Below are 7,864 nucleotides of genomic sequence, written 5' to 3' on the forward strand. Positions count from 1 at the left end.
TCCCAATCTAAACTATGGAATTATTATTATTATTATTTTACTGTGAATAAATGACCGTTCACTTGCCAGCCTTGTTGCATCCTTTAATAACCCCTAGACATGTAAGGGAATGTAACAATTGAGGGCTCGTCCGGTCCACAAGTAAAGGCCCGGTTTGAAAAGTGCTGGCTGAGTGAATTTGTTTATGGTGCTTTAATAAGGCAGTGGAGATGGCGACCGTTGGCCTCGATGCGTCCGTGGTGGCATTAGGGGGGGAGAAAGAAACAGTTAACTTCCCATGAAAACATGAACCTTGGTCACTCAAGTCAATCCAGGGAGAGGTAAGCAGAACCCAGCCTCCACCGGGCTATAGGCCTAACCCTAACCCGGGGAGACCCAGCTAAACCCCTTATCCCTGAAGCTAAACCCCTTATCCCTGAAGCTTATTTTCCTTTGTTTACTATTTTGAAAAACATTTTTTTAATGTCTCAACATTAAAAAGGAAAGGGGGGTCTCAGAGTGTGTGTGTGTGGGGGGGGGAGGCTCAGAGTGCGTCCACTATAAGGAAAGTAGGCTTTCTAATGACACAACCCGCCTTTGTTTTGGTGAGTAGCAAAAATGTTATTTACGCTAAAGACGATAGGCTGGTCTGCATTCATGCGAACGGCGGAAGATGAGAGTAACATAGCTCTAAATGCAACACATTAGAGCTATGGACCAGAGCATTAGAGTTATGGGCCAGAGCATTAGGAGCTATGGACCAGAGCATTAGAGCTATGGACCAGAGCATTAGAGCTATGGACCAGAGCATTAGAGCTTTGGACCAGAACATTAGAGCTATGGGCAGCGCATTAGAGCTATGGACCAGAACATTAGAGCTATGGGCCAGAGCATTAGAGCTATGGACCAGAACATTAGAGCTATGGACCAGAGCATTAGAGCTATGGACCAGAACATTAGAGCTATGGGCCAGAGCATTAGAGCTATGGACCAGAACATTAGAGCTATGGACCAGAGCATTAAACCTATGGACCAGAGCATTAGAGCTATGGACCAGAACATTAGAGCTAAGGAACCAGAGCATTAGAGCTATGGATCAGAGCTAAGAAACCGCCCTCCCCCCTATTGTTCTTTACTGTTATCGTACAATAACAAAGGGAATACGATAACAGTTGATCCCTTTTTATCTAACTGTGAATTTGATGCTTTTTGTCTTTAAATGATCTGATGAATTGAGCATGGAGCACCCAGATGTATGAGCTAATGCTCGCATGCTAACAAGCTAATGCTAACATGCTAATGCTAACATGTTGATGCTAACATGCTAGCATGCTAAAGACAAACTATTGTGAGCAATAAACAACATTGCTAGGAACTTGCTTTCTGAGGTACTGCTGGGATTTGAACCCAGGGTCTCCTGTTTACGAAACAGGCGCTTTCACCAGCTAAGCCACAGTACCTACCCAAAAGCCTGATGTTAGAGATAGAAGATGTTATTCTCTGATAAAGTAAATGAGTTATTAAAGTTCTAAAAATTCATATTTTAACCTGCATGCTATATTTTACATATGAAACAAGAAAAGTCTCCATTGTGATTAGAACTGTGGCCAACAGCACAACCTAGTTGAACTGGACCTCATCTACATAATTGAAATTATCAGAGTCTAATAGTTTAGTCCACACTTCCGTATCATGAAATGTCAATTGGCTTCGCCCGATGTGGGGCTCGAACCCACGACCCTGAGATTAAGAGTCTCATGCTCTACCGACTGAGATAACCAGGCACGAGTACCATGTTCACAGCTCCATTCTTTCACCAAATGTAAAGAGGTCTGTGAGAAAAAGTATTGTGGGTAATACACAATAGTTAAGAACTTGCTTTCTGAGGTACTGCTGGGATTTGAACCCAGGGTCTCCTGTTTACAAGACATGCGCTTTAACCGCTAAGCCACAGTACCTGCCTAATAGCATGATGTTATTGATGACCTGAGATTAAGAGTCTCATGCTCTACCGACTGAGCTTACCAGGCACACATACTATTACACAGATGCATTATTTCACCAGAAGCATCTCTGTAAATCTAAGCATGCATGCAACATTTCAATCAAATGTCAAGAGGTTCATGAAAGAAAAACTATTGTGAGCAATAAACAACATTGCTAGGAACTTGCTTTCTGAGGTACTGCTGGGATTTGAACCCAGGGTCTCCTGTTTACGAAACAAGCGCTTTCACCAGCTAAGCCACAGTACCTACCCAAAAGCCTGATGTTAGAGATAGAAGATGTTATTCTCTGATAAAGTAAATGAGTTATTAAAGTTCTAAACACATTCATATTTCAACCTGCATGCTATATTTTACATATGGAACAAGAAAAGTCTCCATTGTGATTAGAAATGTGGCCAACAGCACAACCTAGTGGACACATTCAACCTGTAGAGAGCAGGGTTATGACCCATTTTCTGCACTTTGTAGCATATTTGCATATAGTTGAACTGGACCTCATCTACCTATTGAAATGATCAGAGTCTAATAGTTTAGTCCACACTTCCGTATCATCAAATGTCAATTGGCTTCGCCCCATTGTGGGGCTCGAACAACGACCCTGAGATTAAGAGTCATGCTCTACCGACTGAGCTAACCAGGCACGAGTACCATGTTCACAGCTCCATTCTTTCACCAAATGTAAAGAGGTCTGTGAAAGAAAAACTATTGTGGGCAATACAGAATAGTTAAGAACTTGCTTTCGGAGGTACAGCTGGGATTTGAACCCAGGGTCTCCTGTTTACAAGACAGGCGCTTTCACCGCTAAGCCACAGTACCTGCCTAATAGCATGATGTTACTGATGACCTGAGATTAAGAGTCTCATGCTCTACCGACTGACCTTACCAGGCACACATACTATTTACACAGATGCATTATTACACCAGAAGCATCTCTGGAAATCTAAGCATGAATACAAAATTTCAATCAAATGTCAAGAGGTTCATGAAAGAAAAACTATTGTGAGCAATAAACAACATTGCTAGGAACTTGCTTTTTGAGGTACTGCTGGGATTTGAACCCAGGGTCTCCTGTTTACGAAACAGGCGCTTTCACCAGCTAAGCCACAGCACCTGCCCAAAAGCATGATGTTAGAGATAGAAGATGTTATTCTCTGATAAAGTAAATGAGTTATTAAAGTTCTAAACACATTCATATTTCAACCTGCATGCTATATTTTACATATGGAACAAGAAAAGTCTCCATTGTGATTAGAAATGTGGCCAACAGCACAACCTAGTGGACACATTCAACCTGTAGAGAGCAGGGTTATGACCCATTTTCTGCCATGGATGGATGGGAGGACGGAGATCTGGGTAGACGTCGCTGGAACGCCACTGCTGGACAGGGTACACGCACACACACACATGCACACACAGAGCAAAGCTAATTTGGTGTGTTTTTTTTTCTTTTCTTTCTTTGTTAGAATGGAGATATCGATAGACGAGCTGATGTTCCCGGACAGAGATCCGTTCCAAAGCTCCCCCCCCCCGGGGGCTTCCTCAGAGGACTCTGATGAGCTGTGAGTAGGAATAGTTATGGCTTGTTTCTGAGGATGGATAACTGCTTTTGTACTGTTATGGCACGAAGAATGGCATCATTTACTACAGTCATCCAAATGTTTTAAATATTTTATGATAAATCTAAATGACTCTGCACAATAGTTTGAGAGTCAATATCTCATCTGCTTTTAGAAGCACTTGAATAAAAAATGACAAAAGATGTTGAGGACTGTACATGTGTTGATGCCTCCTAGTGGCACTGTGGTTGAATGTCTGTCAGCCTTCCAAGCTAATCAAAGTCTTAATGACACTACCACTTCAACCCCAGCATCCCTATTCTGAGGGAGCGTTCAGCAAAAATAGCAGATCTACAAGCTCACACCGCGTTGCAACGTGTTGTGAGCTTGTAGAGCTAATGCTTTCTTCTTTCTCTCTCAGGATGGAAATGGCAGACGCAGCTGGAGCCTCTAGAGATCTGCAGGTCTGTCCATGGATGGATGGGAGGACGGAGATCTGGGTAGACGCTGGAGGACTTCGGACCTGGGCCTGGATGGATGGGAGGACAGAGGACGGAGATCTGGGTAGACGCTGGAGGACTTCGGACCTGGATGGATGGGAGGACAGAGGATGGAGATCTGGGTAGACGCTGGAGGACTTCCGACCTGGGCCTGGATGGATGGGAGGACAGAGGACGGAGATCTGTGTAGACGCTGGAGGACTTCGGACCTGGGCCTGGATGGATGGGAGGACAGAGGACGGAGATCTGGGTAGACGCTGGAGGACTTCGGAGAGGAACTCAACATATACGAACCGCTTCGGTGAGGAACTCGACAGTACGAACCGCTTTAGGGTTGGGGCTTTTTTATAGGCTTTATAGTAAAAAGCCAATAATCGTCCGTTGCCGATAATCGGTCAATCCCTATTCTTAAACGTTACTGTAAGTGCATGTGTATGTTGTGACAGGACACACACCCACACATACAGCAAAGCTAATTTGGGGTGCGTGTGTGTCTGTCTGTCTGTCTTTCGTTCTTTGTTAGAATGGAGATCTCAGCCGATGCCCGAGATCCGAAGCTTTCCCTGGGTGTTTCCGCTGAGGACTTCTGGGTCGCTGGGAGGCTCGGATGGAGCTGGAAGGTTCGGTAGACATCACTGGAACCCGTTTAGGCCTGTCGGAATTTGAGGTTTTATAATGGCCGATTTAATTGTTTCTCAAATAAATTACTAGTAACAATTTAATTGCGTCATAACATAACATTCTAAATAAAACTTTGGCTTTTGTAGGCTTTGTAAACAAAAAGCTGCACATGGCATATGACAGAGATCCGTTCCAAAGCTCCCCCCCCCCGGGGGCTTCCTCAGAGGACTCTGATGAGCTGTGAGTAGGAATAGTTATGGCTTGTTTCTGAGGATGGATAACTGCTTTTGTACTGTTATGGCACGAAGAATGGCATCATTTACTACAGTCATCCAAATGTTTTAAATATTTTATGATAAATCTAAATGACTCTGCACAATAGTTTGTTTATAATAGTTTTATAATGGCCGATTTAATTGTTTCTCAAATAAATTACTAGTAACAATTTAATTGCGTCATAACATAACATTCTAAATAAAACTTTGGCTTTTGTAGGCTTTGTAAACAAAAAGCTGCACATGGCATAATTCAACAACTTTATACACTAAAAGAGAAGAAAATTACAAAGTGACACGTTTAGAGCTTGTAGATCGGTTGCTTCCATTATTTCTTTAAAATGTTTGACAATATATGAACATTTTCAACATGGAGACGATTATGACTAATCTCTAAAAAAGTATCTCAAATACTTGGCGATTAGGTAATTGTGACAGGCCTAAATCCTTCTAGTTGTGTTTTTTTATATCATGTTCTGTAATCAGTTAGGGTTGACTATAGACTTTTTTTTAGGAACAAGATCATCATGCCGGTGAAGAGCACGTTTCTAGCCGATGGAGCAACTATTTCTGATCACCTTTGGAGTTACATCACAGCAAGGTAACTATACAACACACGCACACACACTATGATCATGACATGACATCAGCTTGTGACTGCAACTTGTTCCTGTTCGCAGATGACTCGGCACTGTTAGTCTCGGACAGGAACAAACTGCAGGTTGAAAAGGCCCTCAGCTCTGAACTCGGTAGAATCTGCACCTGGCTCGCTGATAACAAACTATCTTTACACCTGGGAAAAACTGAATCCGTTCTCTTTGGATCTAATAGTAATCTCAGCAAGGCAAATGGCTTCTTGGTTAGAGTTGGTGACAATGTTATCACACGTAAAGATGAAATTACCTACCTAGGTTCCATCCTGGAGGCTAATCTTTCCGGTGATAAAATGGCCACCAACGTAATCAAAAAAGTCAACCAAAGAACATGATTCCTTTACAGGATCTCCTCACTGGTCAACAAAAACACCTTGAAGACCTTAACAGGAGCCCTCGTACAAGGTTTCTTTGACTATGCATGCACCTCCTGGTACCACAGCACCTCAAAGGCCCTTAAAACTAGGCTCCAGACCTCCCAAAACAAACTGGTCAGGCTCCTACTTGGCCTCACCCCCCGAACCTACCTCACTCCTGCCCACTTTGACAGGCTGGAATGGCTTAGGGTCGACGACAGAGTACAGCATCTTGCAATGGGTCTGGTCCACAAGATTCGATACACCACCAAGATACCCATGTACCTGTCTAGATACTTCCTTTATGTTAACGAAGTCCACACCCACAACACCAGAGGGAGTGCAACGAACCATGTACAACCCAGATTCGGCACAAACAAGGGACTAAATTATTTTCACTCCTATGCCACCAAAATGTGGAACGCCCTACCAACAGTCATTAAGACATGTGAATCCCTTGACTCCCTTTTCCCCCTCACTGTATAAGTTTATTTTCCCTTTTTACCTCCTTTATGATGAATTCCTGTTCTGTTCTTTGACTATATAGAAGTGTCTTATTTGTACGTCTCTAAATGTTTTGATAAATTGAACATGGTGGACCCTCTTGTAAACAAGTGTAATGCTTAATTGGGTTGTCCACTTACAGTTAACAGTCTTTGTATTGAGTTTGTGCTTGACATGTACTGTAATTCTGCAAACTGTTAATAAATATTTCAATCAATATTGTTTTATGAACAAAGTAGTAATGAGCATTTCTTTCTTTTCTTTAGGACGTTGCTGGTCTCCAGTGTGGCTCCATCTGGAGGTCACCAGGGTTCTGAGTCACTCAGATCCTGACTGGTAGTGGTGATATGTAGATGTGATCAATCAGGGCTCTAAACAATAAAATAATAAACCAATATAAATAACTAGATAATAATATAAATAAATGGATAAAACGAACGATAAAAAAATAGATTATAGTAAAATAAAAGTAAATTAAAATAGTAAAATAAAAGTAAATTAAAATTAGTAATACATAAAATAAAATTAGTAATAGCATAATAATGGATAAAATAAATATAATTAGTAATATAGACAATAATACATAAAATTAATTAAATTATCAATATAGTAATGCATAAAATTAGTAATAACAGTAATACATAAAATAAATAAATGCATAAAAAATAAAATTAGTAATAACAGTAATACATAAAACAAATACAATTTGTAATGCATGAAGTAAAATTAGTAATAACATAGTAATACATCAAATAAATACAATTCGTAATAGTTATACATAAAATTAGTAATAACATAGTAATATAATTATATAAAATACAATTAATACATAAAATAAATTCAATTACTTTGTGTTGTTGTTATAGAATGACTTAAAAAAACAAACACAAAATATCAATCACATCTACATATCACAACCAGGCTATATTGCCAGCAGGCAGGTGGACTGTAGACTCACTACAGCTGTCACAATGTGGCATTTGTTTTGACCCAACTGGCCTCCAAGGAGAGGCTAGCATGGAGCCGGACATGTTGATTGTAATTTATGCATGATGCCATATATCTGTAAATATTCATTATTTTCTTGTTAATAAATTATTGCATTTATACCCGGGTGTCCGTTATGTGTCCATTACCCTTAGATCGCGCCGCCGCGGATTTATTTATTTCCCAAATGGTCTAAAAATGAGTTATTTAGCATACTTTTACCAATGAATTAGCCTATACACAGACAACGACTGATTAGCCTATTTTGGACGATATGGGTCTTTTCATGGGGCATCGGGAGAGTCGAGAGAGTCTCTCCCCATGCCTTCGGCCTGGTGGAGACAATAATGGGCCACCATGGGCATGGCCCCAAAGGTTGAAAACCACTGGCACTGAGGAGAAGGAGGGGGAGGAGGAGGAGTGGGAG

General features: G+C 41.1%; 1 long non-coding RNA gene across 1 annotated transcript; it reads left to right on the top strand.

The window, feature by feature from the left end:
* The first annotated feature begins 3,418 nt into the window (after positions 1 to 3,418).
* Positions 3,419 to 7,189, top strand: LOC308335621. Its single transcript, XR_013966055.1, has 5 exons — positions 3,419 to 3,544; positions 3,963 to 4,342; positions 4,565 to 4,661; positions 5,452 to 5,538; positions 6,717 to 7,189. It is a non-coding gene; the product is annotated as an uncharacterized lncRNA (long non-coding RNA).
* The last annotated feature ends 675 nt before the right edge of the window (positions 7,190 to 7,864 follow it).

The sequence above is a fragment of the Protomyctophum bolini genome (genome assembly GCF_963924005.1).
Source record: "Protomyctophum bolini genome assembly, chromosome: 20".
Taxonomy (NCBI): Eukaryota; Metazoa; Chordata; class Actinopteri; order Myctophiformes; family Myctophidae; genus Protomyctophum; species Protomyctophum bolini.